The 14,121-nt window shown below is 36.6% G+C and overlaps 1 protein-coding gene and 2 long non-coding RNA genes across 5 annotated transcripts in view; 1 reads left to right on the top strand and 2 right to left on the bottom strand.

Annotated features, from left to right (window-relative positions):
* LOC107994067 (fat-like cadherin-related tumor suppressor homolog) overlaps positions 1-14,121 on the top strand; it is a 466,334-nt gene that overhangs the window by 364,899 nt on the left and 87,314 nt on the right. The window lies entirely within an intron of this gene.
* Positions 1-14,121, bottom strand: part of LOC133666267 (uncharacterized) — a 124,272-nt gene that overhangs the window by 88,209 nt on the left and 21,942 nt on the right. The gene's annotated exons all lie outside the window — the stretch shown is intronic.
* On the bottom strand, positions 3,526-6,463 carry LOC133666268 (uncharacterized). Its single transcript, XR_009830203.1, has 2 exons — positions 4,169-6,463; positions 3,526-4,096 (listed from the first exon to the last, which is right to left on the bottom strand). It is a non-coding gene; the product is annotated as an uncharacterized LOC133666268 (long non-coding RNA).

The raw sequence follows: 14,121 nt of genomic DNA on the forward strand, positions 1-14,121 counted from the left end.
AGGGCACGTTTTTTTTTTTCAACGATTTGCCACGGTGGAACGAAGTTCGAAAATTTTTCAGTGGTCGCTAGTTAAGTGCGAAGAATGGTTTATTACGTTTTTACTACCGCAAGGGAAATTTATGATGCGCGTCCAGATGGTGAAAGACTTTTATTCGAGTGGTTGTCACGATGGCCACTAGACAGGGTTTATGGGTTGTAGGGGTTGTGCAAGGCATGCAGGTGTTAAGTAATTGTAAATTTATTATCTGTGTGCAGTTAATGTGTTCAAAGATGATTAATTTAAGACCTTGTTATCTATGAATAATTTTAGTAATTATTTTATTGGACAAACAATCGTATAAATTTGGTTGATGAATTACTGCATAACCATTATTTTCTCGTCGTTATTACTAACAACTCGATTCTCTCTGTTTCCTGTATCGTAATTTTTCCAAAAGACCAATGAATAACCGATTAAACGAAACCAATGATTCATGTGAATTAAACTCCGAGTTTACTTAATTGCACGAAAAGAAAAAGAATCGTTAGAATTTTTACGCGAAGCAATATACTTGCACAAAATGAGCAATCATCGGAAAAAACTTCGATTTCTCTGTCATTCCAATCAAATTCTCTCTACGTGAGTATTTCAATTTATTTTCAAAAAAATAACCTATCCTCTTGCATTTCAAATCTCTAATAATCTAAACCATCGAGCTTTAGAAATCAAGGGACATTTCTCGAATTCAATCGCACGATACAAGCTTGCCACCTGCTGAACAATAATCCCACATAATCTCTACGTATAATGTAGGACAGGGAACGCCAGATGGCGGTTGGATCGTATAATAGAAGGTGCATTGACTCCGTTGAGGGTCGCGTGTAATTCCGATTGCCGAAAATTATTCTCTACTTGTCGTTAAATTATCTAGAATATAAAATACGTCGTCATCACAATTTTTTTTCAACTCTAAAAGCTTCTAAAAGTTACCAGAAGAAATATCAAACTCAATAAATTCCCTCTCTAAAACTCCGTTGCTGCCTAATTTTGATAAATAAACCGATAGAGAACCGGATTCGAATCCCAAAAATTGTTGCAGAAACTGTACCCAACGTTCTAATATCGGCGTGCAACCGTTTGTGACCGACTTTTGCTTCGCGATCGCGGCGACCGATGATTTATCCACGCGCTTTCGATGGCTGCAAACCTCGCGATAATCAAAAGCCGCTACGAAATATACTCTGGATTGCTTTCCGCAATTTTTTTCGCACGATGGAACCGGAATCGAGGCACGAGATGACGCGTATCGTCGCCACGGGAAATCTGCCTTGATGATGAACCTCACGTTTCGATAATTCGTAAATCGAATTATTATTTTTCCCTTCACTTCTTTTTTTTTTCTTTGTGAACGAATTTGTTACAGGAAACTTAAAAAAGAAACTGTCGATAATATATAATTTCTCTTTTCGAATATATTTATCATTCTCACAATTATTATTCGTCGATAAATCATAAAATTCCTTCTCCAAGATGAATATTACGATTTAATAATTATCACGAAGAAGAGGAGAAAAGAATATATATATAAAAAGTTCCTCCGGGGAAAAAGTAAAGATTTCCAAACGGATAAATCGCACTGATTGATTTCCTACGTGATCCCCGTACGTCTTCTTTATCTCCTCACGGTCGCTCCAGGGCAAATGCCTTTTAAGGGGTTCATTGATTTCAGACGATCTAAAAGTGAACGACGCTCCCAGAGAATCTTCGACTCGAATTGACAGATCGATCCTCCTCCTCCTCCTCTCCTCATCCACGCGCAACCTCGTTTCTGATGCTAAGGCTTACGGGCCAGGTCGGTTAACTATCGTCGAACGTATTTCTTCTTAAAGCCATTTTAAATTACGACCCCGTTTTTTTCGCTCCAGGGCCAGGACCGAAAGATTCGAACGGAAGAATAAGACTCGCTGGAATCTTTTCCTCCTTTTATCTCTCTCTTTCTCATTCTGTACACATGAAACAACGAAATCGGGTTAAACGCGGGCGAGGAAGAATCGACGTATTAAAGGCGTTAACTCGCGAGTTAGTTTCAAAGGAGAAGAAGGTTTGGAATTTCTTTCAAACGCAATTAACAATAATTATCGTAGCTTTTATTGCAGCCATTAAAGAGAGAAGGAAACCCTTTGAGAAGATTTACGAACGATACTTAACAGTTTCCCCTCCATTCTTCCCTATTCTATATTCCTCCTTTTCAACAATTTAACTCTTTGTTGCCTCTTTCTCATCAGGTAGTTTCACCCTTTTAACCCTCATCTTTTCTTCTCCTCTATCCACCATCGACAATTTAACTCTTTGTTCCTTCTTACAGATAGTTTTCTCTTTAACTCTTTTTCCTCCCTTTCTTTCTTTCTAAAAGAATCCATCTTTGCTTTTTTTCCATCTTCCTTTCTCTCTTCCCACTATTTTTCCATCCCGCTTCACGATAGAACGATACTTCTTTATTCCCGTTCAATTCCCTAATTTGTCAACAACTTAAAACAACCCTTTTTTCTTGCCTGCCGATCGAATGCTCTTCTTCCGCCTCCCTCTTTTCCACGCTTAAAAAAAGAAGAAAAAGAAAGAAACCGTATCCCTCCCTCTTCCCTTCCTCGAGAAACTCCCATATATCTGCTCCCTCGCTTTATGTTTTTCCTCTCTCTCCCCCATCCACCCCTTATCTTTCTATACGCCACCTCGATCCTTATTCCCGCTCGATCCGCAACCAACTTATTTCCACTTCTCCTCCTCGCGCCCCATTCTCCGCCCCGCCATTTTATCTCGTTACCCACGCGCCAATTCTTCCCGAGAAGTAATCCCAGATAAACGAAAACCGCGAGATAACAAGCCAAGACCGGTCGCCACTTCCGCTCGGCCCTCCGTCACCGTCGTTCCAATTAGCCGATCGAGAAATCGAGAATGCATCCACTGCTTTTCTTCTTCCTCTCTTTTTTCTCTCTCTCTTTCTTTCTCTCCACTTCCGGAAGGCCAACAAGTATCGTAGCAAAGTCGATGGATGTCTTCTCCCTCGCTTCCCGGAAGTTCATCTTTCAACGGGAAAATGGATTTCCTCGAAGGTGGAAATTGAGTTCGGCCGGGGACACGGGTTATCGGGATTACGTCGATTTTAGAGGTGATATTTCGTGTTGATGGACGACGCGTACGTTTGCACGCGGCCCGCGTTCCGAAACGATATCGATCCGCGTTAGATTGTCCCGTGAGCTACGATGATTGTTTTCCAACTGATTCCCCTCCTGTTCACCGAAAGGGGGATCGATCGATCGGGGATGGAAAGTTTTGAATTAGTGGAAAAGATAGTTTCTTATTGGTCGGCACGAGTGGATTGGATTTCGGGAATTTAGAGCAAAAGATTCTTGTTGTGAGTTCAGTAGTAGGAATTTTTCTTTTTAGGTAGGCATGATTTAATGTAGATTTTTAATGTACATCGGTGGGAGAATTGTGGAGATATGGAGAGTTAAATTGGATTAATTAATAAGTGGTCGATCGATATTTTTGTACAACAATTTTTATTTTGATGCTTGGAATCAGATATCCAAAGTATATGAAATTTTAAAGTTAATTAGTATAGGTGCAACAATTTTTATTTTGACCCATAGAAGTTTCCAAAGATATCCAAAGTATATGGAATTTTAAAGTTAATTAGTATAAGTGCAACAATTTTTATTTTACCATAGAATCAGGTTTACAAAGATATTCAAAATTAATTAGTATAGGTGCAACAATTTTTATTTTGACCCATAGAATCGTTTCCAAAGATATCCAAAGTTAATTAGTATAGGTGCAACAATTTTTATTTTGATCCATAGAATCAGGTTTCCAAAGATATCCAAAGTATATGAAAAAAATTTTGAAGTTAATTAATATAGGTGCAATTGTTTGTACAATAATTTTCACAGTCTTGTCTCTTTAGATTCGTTCCAGAGATAGATATATCTAATAACACGAGAAATGGAGATCCGCGCTAAACGAGATACATACCTTGGTACATGTTGATGACAGATTGTGGTTTGCAAATTAGGTGGCAGAAATGGGATGGTATTTTCTTACAACTTCCCGTTTCCTGTCGAGATAAGCGTGTGTCACAACCATACGAAACGTTACTCCATACGAAACAAAATACAAAAATACTTACCTACGTTAAATATCTTTGTTTAATAATATCGATGTATAATTAACATTTCCCAAATTTGTTATGAAAATACAATAACATTACATTTTTTCCCCACTAAATTTCTCAACAATCTCTTTAAATAAATAAACAAATCAATTTCTCAAAATAACTTCCATGCTATTTTATCTAATGATTATTCTCGATCACAACAATACCACGTGCACCAACAACCCGGTTGTTATAATCATCCAACTCTCTCATTCAAAGAAACGATGCGCATAAATACACAGAAAGGAGGGGAAAAAAAATGCGCGCAAATAGGAGAAACGCCATGGCCAGGAGAAATATCGACTGAGAAAGAAATGCGATTCACCCTCTCTCGATCAATTAGGCGCGACCCATCGCCGGATCCGTTATTTTATATTCTTGTTTGCTCTGCGCGCCGATGTTTATTCGCCGCTTGACCAATGTTTCACGAGCAATTAAGTCGACAAGCATAACGCACCAGCGTAAATCATCGTCGAAAATTGCGTCTGAACGTCGTACACGATGTTGGGCCTCGGCCGTTCCGTTGTAACGAGCAACCTTTTTCGACATTGCCAAGTTGTACGTAAGGGATAATATAATGCTTGCTGCCGCAAGGTGAGAGGTTCACTGGATACCTTTGCCAAAAACTTGGCTATTTTCCTTTATTTATTCTCCGCGACCCATTTTCCGAATATTGGTTCCATTATTGGCGTCTGTTGTGTCTGTTTTATCGGCCAAAATATAATTTTGAACATCGTTGAATGCTTCGAAGGCATATGGGTATATTCCTTCTTCGAATGGATTGTAAATCGTTTTTAAGGGGGAATTAAAATCGATCCCATTGCGCAGTTCCCTTTGTGATTTCTTTTTAAATTTTTAAGCGTCGAAATGATGGAATGGTTTGTCACGCGTTTTATTAAATTGCTTATCACAGATTGGAATTCTTCTTCGAAAATTGGTTGCCCAAGAAGCTGGGGAATAATTTAGAGAGGAAAGTAGAACTTTCACTCGGACGTAAAAAATCGGACACGCCCAGCGCGCTCGTTTAAAAACGAGTAAAAACCGCGCTCGTTCACAATACACGGAACGGTTAATTAGAGAGAAAACTTACATTAATATTAAGAGCGAGCCATTAATACGACGTTACACCATTATCGATCATTTTAATTATAATATTTTCTTGTCGTTCGCCCGGTTAATTATTTGAGAGGTTCGTGATAGATGGGGAACATTGGAATACCTATAAATCATCATATTTTAGCATAATATTTCAATATTATATTCCATTGAAATGTAAATAGAAACTCGCATGTCGAAAATCGTGCATTCCTATTTGTTACTTGTTAAACTGTATTTCGTGTCGGATATTATCCACGTTAACATATAATTGCATATTTCGCACCATTCATCAAAGTGAACAAGCCCCGTTAAAAGAGCATCCTTTCTGCTAAAACAGTTCATATCGATCAAAAGCCGTACACGTTGCTAAAATAATAAATTCCTTTAAAAAGAATATTTTGTTTCTAGAATTGTGTTTCTTCAATCGTATAAATATTTCTTTATTATTATTATTATATTCCACAAATATATCCAGAAATATTCAACGTTCAATTCCTCCGAAATCATCACCATTATCGATACAATTTTTACGAAGAATCATTACAATTTCTCTATCTATATAAAATTTTATTAAAAACATGATTACAACAACTCGTTTAATATCTCTCCTATTTCCTTTTCTCACGATATTACGATATTCACTGCTAAACAAGGAAATCAATCCCAAAAGAGTTGTCACGATATTTTTAAAAAACAAATCACTCTATTTCTCTCTTCCACTTCCTCTACCCCGCTATATATGCGATATTACGTCCACACAACACTGGCCAATCGTTCCAATCGAAGATCAAGCTCGCCCAATTTTCCGCTCTTGCTTCTCCCACTCGTCGTAACTTTTCACTCGTTCATTGTTGAAGGAAAAATGGAAATCCGGAGAGGTCCAGGCGCGTTTAAGGCGTGCCTAGTTAAGGCGAAGCCATTATCGATTCATAGAGACGAGGTTATGTAAGCCGGCTGGCGGATAGGAGGAGGAGGAGGGAGAGAGGGCGGGAGATTCGAAGGGAGGGAAACCGCCTGGTCGGGCTCCTTACGTAACCGGAAATTCTGCGCGCGATTATCGCGGCTTCGGTTTGTAATTTGGACGGAGCCGTGCAATTTCGCGCGATAAATCAGTCAGCAAGCGCTCCTCTCTCGATCGCGGCGAAAAGATCGCGCGGCGAAAAGAAATAATTACGCCGAAGGCGAACAACCTCGATGATCGATCCTCGCCTCGTGTGATAAGACTATTGCGAAAAGCGTAATAAAGGTTTGTGACTCTGTGCAAAAAGTTCAGTTACGATTCGTGAAAGATCCTTTGATAAGGGAAGCGTTAGAAGTTGAGATGAAATTGTTTGTTCTCTCTCTCTTTTTTTTTTTTTTTTTTAAGAATCGAGTTAGTTTTACGACGAGTTTTTCTTTTTGTAATTCCGGTCTTAAAACAGGATCTTAAAACGGAGTCGAGTATTTTTTGGATTTTTTTTTTTTTAGGATCCGAACTAAAGTTCTTGGATTTTTGGGTATAAATTTCGTTTTAGAAAGATATTGTAATATTGTATATTTTATATGCGATTCGTTGGAAGGTTTTTGGAGAAGGGAATAAAAATATATCTGGTAGGTAGGTTTCTCTCTTTTTTTTTTTTAATTTTTTCTGGGAAAATTTATGTTGCAAAAATTTCAAAAGGAGAAAATTGACCGGTATCCATTTGAAATATACGATTTTGTTGCCGTCTGAGAAGGGAGAAGAGGGAAAAAAAATCGGAGGAATGTCGACTTTTAAAGAATTTTAAATACGCAGTCACCGTGTCAACATAAACTTCCCAATCGTTGCCTAAAATTTACGATCCAGAACTTTATTACTCGCTTAATTCACACACATACACACATAAACATCTTGGATTTTATTTCAAACCTAGAAGATCTGGGGACAAGATCAAAATCTTTATACATGCTAAAACTTGAAATCCCATTATCATTTTATAGTCCATTTTATCCAGTTCGTGAGCACATTCGATTCATTCAAGTGACTCGAAACTTGTACGTATATATATATATACAGTCAGTCACAAAAATTTTTTCAATTTAATCTACGATAACTTTGGTTACCAAAACTAACTGTATAAATAATCTATATATATATATAATTCTTTTTTAAAACTTAAACACTTTTCACAATACCAAAACTTTAAGAATATTTGAAAATCTTACTTCACGTACGATTCCTATTATTCCCTTCAACAATTCCTATCCCCGCTGCGATCAAACGTAAACGTAAACTATAACTCTATAACTCATAATTATCGCGCGTCTTTGAACCACAAACTTCACGAATGCACCATCCTACAACATCATTTTGGAAAACATTTTATTCCCATCGGCAAAGTTTCCTTATCCACGGATTCCACCTCGTTTTTTACCGATCCCGATAATAAAGTTGGAAGAAGCTGATCCGCTCGAAACATCCGCGCTTCCTCCTCTTCGCTTCCGATCGTTAAATCGGAAATGAGCTCTTGGCCGAGGGACGCACCTTGCCCAGCCCGATAATCGTAGGACAACTTTTCTATTTTCCTTCCCTTCCCTCGAACAATCTCGCCCCCTCCTCCTCCTCCTCTCTCTAGCCCGAGGCCAACGAAGTAATTTCATTTTTAGTACGCAGCCGCCATCAGTTGCACGTGACCGGCACTTCGATATCATCACCACGTTTCAAAGGAAAAACTTTCGATCCCCCTCCCTTGTTCTTTCCTCCTCGCTTCGTCGATTAATTGCCTGGAGGGGGGGAAGGCTTCGAATATCGATTAAATAACGTGCACGTTTTGCGGATAGTTATTCATGAGGATTTGTTACGAGCGTTGGATTAGTTTCTTCTATTTTCGAGCCGATTCGATTTCAGGAGAAGAGTGTTTAATAAGCGATAAATTTATTTTTTTTTTTTTTAATTCCTTTAATTCGTAATATATTCAGTTTGATATATTCATTGGCGGGAATGGCCGATTTTTCGACACAAAATTTCGATCGGAAGATAAAAGTGGAAGGAGAAATACAAATGAAATTGAAAATACGTATATGTTGGTGCATACGATTGTTGTGTGCGAACATTTGGAAAGTTTTTTTACATTTTTTGAAAGAAGAAAATCCACGATGCGACTCGCATTGTTGAGTCAAAGTTTAGATTGTTTCGTATTCTTCGCGAGGTGATATATTTGCGAAATTTAAAATTCGAAAAATCAAAGTTTCTCGAAATCTTTTTTTTTTTTTCACTTCTAAAAATTCCAAACTTACGAATATCCTGTTTCCAAATCCAAAGAAAAAACTTCGTCGAATCGAAAACTTTTTCGTGGTTCCAAACTTTCTTTGGAAAAATAGCGATCGATCTTTCTGTTGCCGAAAGGTTTTTTAACAAAATTTTCAACAAATTCAACGGTATTTACTTTTTCCCTCCTTATCCTCTCTCTCGTGTTTCGTTCCCTCGATTATATAACGTGTCGTACAAGATTATGGTGGTCGAGATTCTGTGCACAGATAATACGTCGAATCCTGTAACTTGCTGTAAACCATGCAAATCGAGATCCGTCAGTTTATACTAAAGTTTACTTTGTTGTGTTTGAAATTCTACCATGGATTGGATGGCGACTCCTGTAAAGTGATTTTCAGAGGAATTGCAGACAGATAATTTTTTGTTATACATTTTTTAACTGATATAACTATTACAATTACTCCGTTTACTTTCCAATTAAATATAAAAATAAGAAACTTTCAGAGAAACCAATGTCGAAAAAGAGAGAAAAATAATCTCAGAATCATCTCGACAATTTTATAAATCGGAATTTAAAGTTTCTCTCTCTCTCTTTCTCTCTTTCCCGACGAGTTCCACTTAGCATCAGGGAGGATTTCTAACAATCTGTTAACTTTAATGCTCTTTAGCCGGACAGAGGCGCGAAGGGAGGAAAAAAGGTAACTCGTTCAAGTCGGGAAATTTACAATTTTAGATTTCTCAGGGAGAAAGTTTTCTCGTTGTCTGCCCGCTAATTTTCCCTTTATTGATTCGCGAACAGGCTTCGAGAAAGAGAGCTAGAAATCTAAATTTCTAATTTCTCTTCTCTTTCGATGTTTTCCTTTTAATGGCCAACCAACGTTCGCCAAGTCGAGGAATTCGACTTTTGAGAGGAGAACGCAGGGGGTCGATTAATCCATGACTTTTCACAGTTTAGCTTTTTTCACTGTTCAGCTGGATGGAGCAATGAAAACGACAAAGGAATCTGATTAATCCAATTTAACCTACGCGATCCTACGGTTCTTTTCGGGCGAATGCTTTTTTCCTGTCTCGAATTTTCGTTTAATTAACTCTCGTGTTTCGATGGCGGCGGATGGACAAAATGGCGCGCGTAAAATGAGAAAGCAACCGTGCAAAAATAAATACGCTTGCCGCCGGTTTGCCTAGGTATGACTAATGGGGCTGGTGCGGGAAAGCAATACCGGCAAAGTTTTCCAATTTCATCGTTGCGTGTCACAAATACGCCAGACTTGGCCAACATTTAACAAAGGATCTCGTCGAACGCCCTTCCGCTCAAACTGCGTTTTGATACGCGATCGGTTGTTCCGCTTGTTGGTTTTATGGTGAATCGATCCTTCGATTACTTTTTTTTTTTTCAATTTCGCCCCCCTTTGATCTCGCTCGGCTTGAAATATGGCGCGGGAAATTCTTGTTTACCAATGAAATGTTGTAAAAAGTGTTTATCTTCGAGACTTTTATATTTATTATCGGTCTCAATGTAATTTGTAAAGTTTGAAACTTGACAACCGAGTCTTGCCTTATTTTCATTCTCGCGTTTCTCTCGTCGATTATTAGTAAGAATTATAATAGCAAAGTATATTTTCTCTCCGCTGTGTCCAAATTAAAAAACATTCGTCTACTCAATATTCCCAAAATGCAATAAAATTTCTTACGAAATTAAAATTAATTCAATTATAAAGAAAAGTGCAATATTAGAAATAAAAAGAAAAAAAGCAATCCCGATCGAAATAAAAATCAAAATCCGAAAACTCGTGTAAATCTTCCTCGCTCTCGCATTAAAAAAATTTGCAATATCGACGAATTCGCTCGGCACAATATCGTCACACGCTCGTCCGGATTCTTACTGTGTATAAAAGTCCCTCCTCCTCGCCAATATTGAATTTCTTTCAAATAAGAAAATCATATTTAGATAAGTACTTCAACGTCGTCGCGATGATCCCATCTTATCCTCGGCTCGTGGAGAGAGGACTTGGAAAAGAGGGAGGGGGGGGAGGCGAGAGATTTATTCGTTGCACGCACACGCAACGTGGCAAACGTGTACGTGAGGCATATGGACGTGAGGGTGTCAACGAAGTCGGAAGAAATTCCAGTTTCTTTCTTCCCCTTTGCTGGAGAGGAAGGAAGGAAAGAAGGAAAGGAAAGAAACCGGTGAAACACACTGGTCCTCGTGAAACAGATTCGCATGAATAAATTTCCACTCCATCGAGTGACTGCCCCCCCTACTACTCTCTCTCTGCCTCTGTGTTCTCTTCTTCTCTTTCCTCTCTATCTTTTTTCTCGCGTTTCCTTCCCGGAGATGCGATTTGACTTGATGTGGGACCAGGATTTGGATGGATTGGTTGGAACGAGTAGATTTTAATAGAGTAGGTTTGAAAATTAGGATGAATTATCGAGGGACGTTTTAACATCGTGAAGAATCTTTTTTGGTTTATATGTAGTTCGAACTTGAAGATTAATATTCTTTCAGTCTCTTCATTTCATCAATTAATTTTCTCACTTTTATTTTTTTAACTTGATGGAATTTGTTTCGGATTAGCATTCGAGAATGGATTGATCAAATGAATTATTAAAGTGGTTTTATTTTTTAATATACTAAAATTTTCTTTTCTGATATCGATTGGGATTGATGTACTTGATATTTTAATTTTGAATTTAATTTATAATTTGGTTCTTATGAAACTCGATCGACAATTTAATTTAATATTCTTTCAATGTCTCTGATTCCTTTTCTCTCTATTCTTTCTTTCTTTTTTCTTGCTTTTATTTTTTGAAATATTTTATCTTGATGAAATTTGTCCAGACTAGGATTCGAATGGATTGATCAATTATTAAAGTGGTTTTATTTTTTAATATGCTAGTAAAATTTTCTTTTCTGATATCGATTGGGATTGATGTACTTGATATTTTAATTTTGAATTTAATTTATAATTTGATTCTCATGAAACTCGATCGACAATTTAATTTAATATTCTTTCAATGTCTCTGATTCCTTTTCTTTGTATTCTTTCTTTCTTTTTTCTTGCTTTTATTTTTTGAAATATTTTATCTTGATGAAATTTGTCCAGACTAGGATTCGAATGGATTGATCAATTATTAAAGTGGTTTTATTTTTTAATGTGCTAGTAAAATTTTCTTTTCTGATATTGATTTGGGATTGATGTACTTGATATTTTAATTTTGAATCTAGTCTACTTCTGGTTCGAAATATTTCAAAAAATATCGCAAGATTCTCTCTCAATTTATTCTTAGATATTATTAAATATATCACATACACGTATATATACGATGTTAATTCACGTTTCGATAATTCCTATGTACATAGGAATGGGAATATTGCATATTGCATAATGCATCACAAGCAGTGTCATGTGTCAACATCTGTTTGAAGCTACATACGAATGATAGATTCATACAAAGCTACTATATGCTTGTTCATATACGTTTTATATCATAAATTTAGAATGAAAGAATGGACAGAATTGATACGAAATCAATTATTTTTTTTATTAAATGCCTCGATAAAAATTCCAGAAAATATTTTCTCATGAAATAAAAAAAAATAGAAAAAAGTATATATACTGAAACAATCCTATATTAAATTTTTTATTATACTTTTTTTATCACATTAAACGATAACAGAAGATTGCAAAGCCATTGCAATTCAGCAAAAATTGTTCAATCTCTCCCAACATCAATGTATAAACATCGAATGTATAAATCCAATTCTTTCTAAAATTTTCTGTGAGGAAATTTAAAGAGTAAGGATCTAAAAAAATTCATTCGAAATTTGAAATTTCTCGTTTCCTTCGCACGAATAGAATTTCGCGAGTAAAATTTTTCTTCCTTGTCTTTCGCTGGTGAACACATCGAAAATAATAATTTTTATTTGTGAACAAAGATGAATGTGAACTGCAATTGATGAATATTACACCGAGAATGGCTTTCGATCATTCGTAATTATTAGAACGAAAAAGAAAGATAAAAAATAAAAAATAACACTCGAGAGCAATACACTCCTTGAATATTTCAATCCCAAGCGTATTCGGGTTTTTTTAAAAGCTCGATTTACTATTTGATCGTCGATTCGGTGCCAGGAATCGCGAAAAATCCTCGAAAAGAAATTCTCCAAAGTTCCAATGGCACGATAAATACATACGCGTGTGTGTAGCTGGCATGCCGGATTGCATGGGTTTCGGTACAGAACAGTTTTTCAACCAACTTCCAGGGAATTCGGGAAAATTCTAGCGTGGAAAAGCCGTTACACTCGAGGATACTCTTGAAAGAAATTCTACCGAAAGAACCGTTTAGTTCGATATTTCTTTTTTCTCGGGCTATATCCGGCTCGAAATATAATTTCCATGGAACAGAAATTAAAATACATATCTCTGTGTATGTGTGTTTGAATTGATTTTCTTGACAAATATGATATGAAAATTATTTTTTCGTATTTATTCGATCAGAACGAAATGTAATTAATTCTTGAAGAAACAAATCTTCTTTTCCGAATCTTACTGAATCGAAGAAATCGAATTGTCTCAAATTAACCAATTTATCGTGAACGAATGAAATAAAGAAAAATTATTAAAAATATACAGCGAGACGATATCTAATAATCTTTATAAGGATACTGTCTTTAATAATCTTGAAATTATCGTCGAAGGGGCCAGCAAGCTAAAATCCCGACGATCTTTATCATTTTTCGTTCACTAAATCGCGCAAATATATTTTTTTTATTAAAAAATCTACAAGCAGCACTCCCGCTCCATATTTTATTCCCTTCTTCTGTTTTTCATGATTAAAAAAAAAAAAAAATCCCAGGCTATTCGTCATCCTTCACAGTGAAAGATGACCAAGGAAACATCGTTTCGGCGAGGCTGGTGAACAGACAGGGACAAAGAGCCCTCCCCCTTCCCCTCCCCATCCTTTCTCTTTACGCAAATCCAAAGGACGTGTCATCGTGCGACTTATTCCACAGGATAAATCCCTCTCAGACTCTCGAAATCCGAGCAACTAGATTCGATTCTATCCCTTTTATTTTCCCCTATGTTTCGGTTCGAGTTTGCTCGAGAGAGAGGGGGAGGGATAGTCGTTTAATCTCTAGAATCGAAAATGAAAAGAAGGGAAAAGAACAGGGAGATCTTGGTAAAAAAAAAATCTGAATCTTTGCAGTATACTTCTATACTAAAGAAAATAGATAGACACGGAATCTGATAAACATGGATGCGAAGGAAAATGTTTTTTTTCCCCCAAAAGGATTTTTATCTTATTTCAGAAACTTGGCGAATGTTGATTTTCGATAAGCACGAAAGATAGACGTGAAATACCGAGGAAAAATGGAAGGAAAAATCAAAAATTGTTGTACACGATTCGTTAATGAAGAAGAAAGTTCTTTCTCGTGTTCGAAAAATTCCCATTAAAATATATCACTGGTACAAATCTATCTTAAGATCTGAATTTTTATTTCTAAAAAAAAAAACGTACATCATCAATCCAACCTACAACACCATATTTCGTGACCATATTTCTCATAAATAAAGATAACTAAAGATTCGCATTAAAA

Source organism: Apis cerana, linkage group LG6 (genome assembly GCF_029169275.1).
Source record: "Apis cerana isolate GH-2021 linkage group LG6, AcerK_1.0, whole genome shotgun sequence".
NCBI classification, from domain to species: Eukaryota; Metazoa; Arthropoda; class Insecta; order Hymenoptera; family Apidae; genus Apis; species Apis cerana.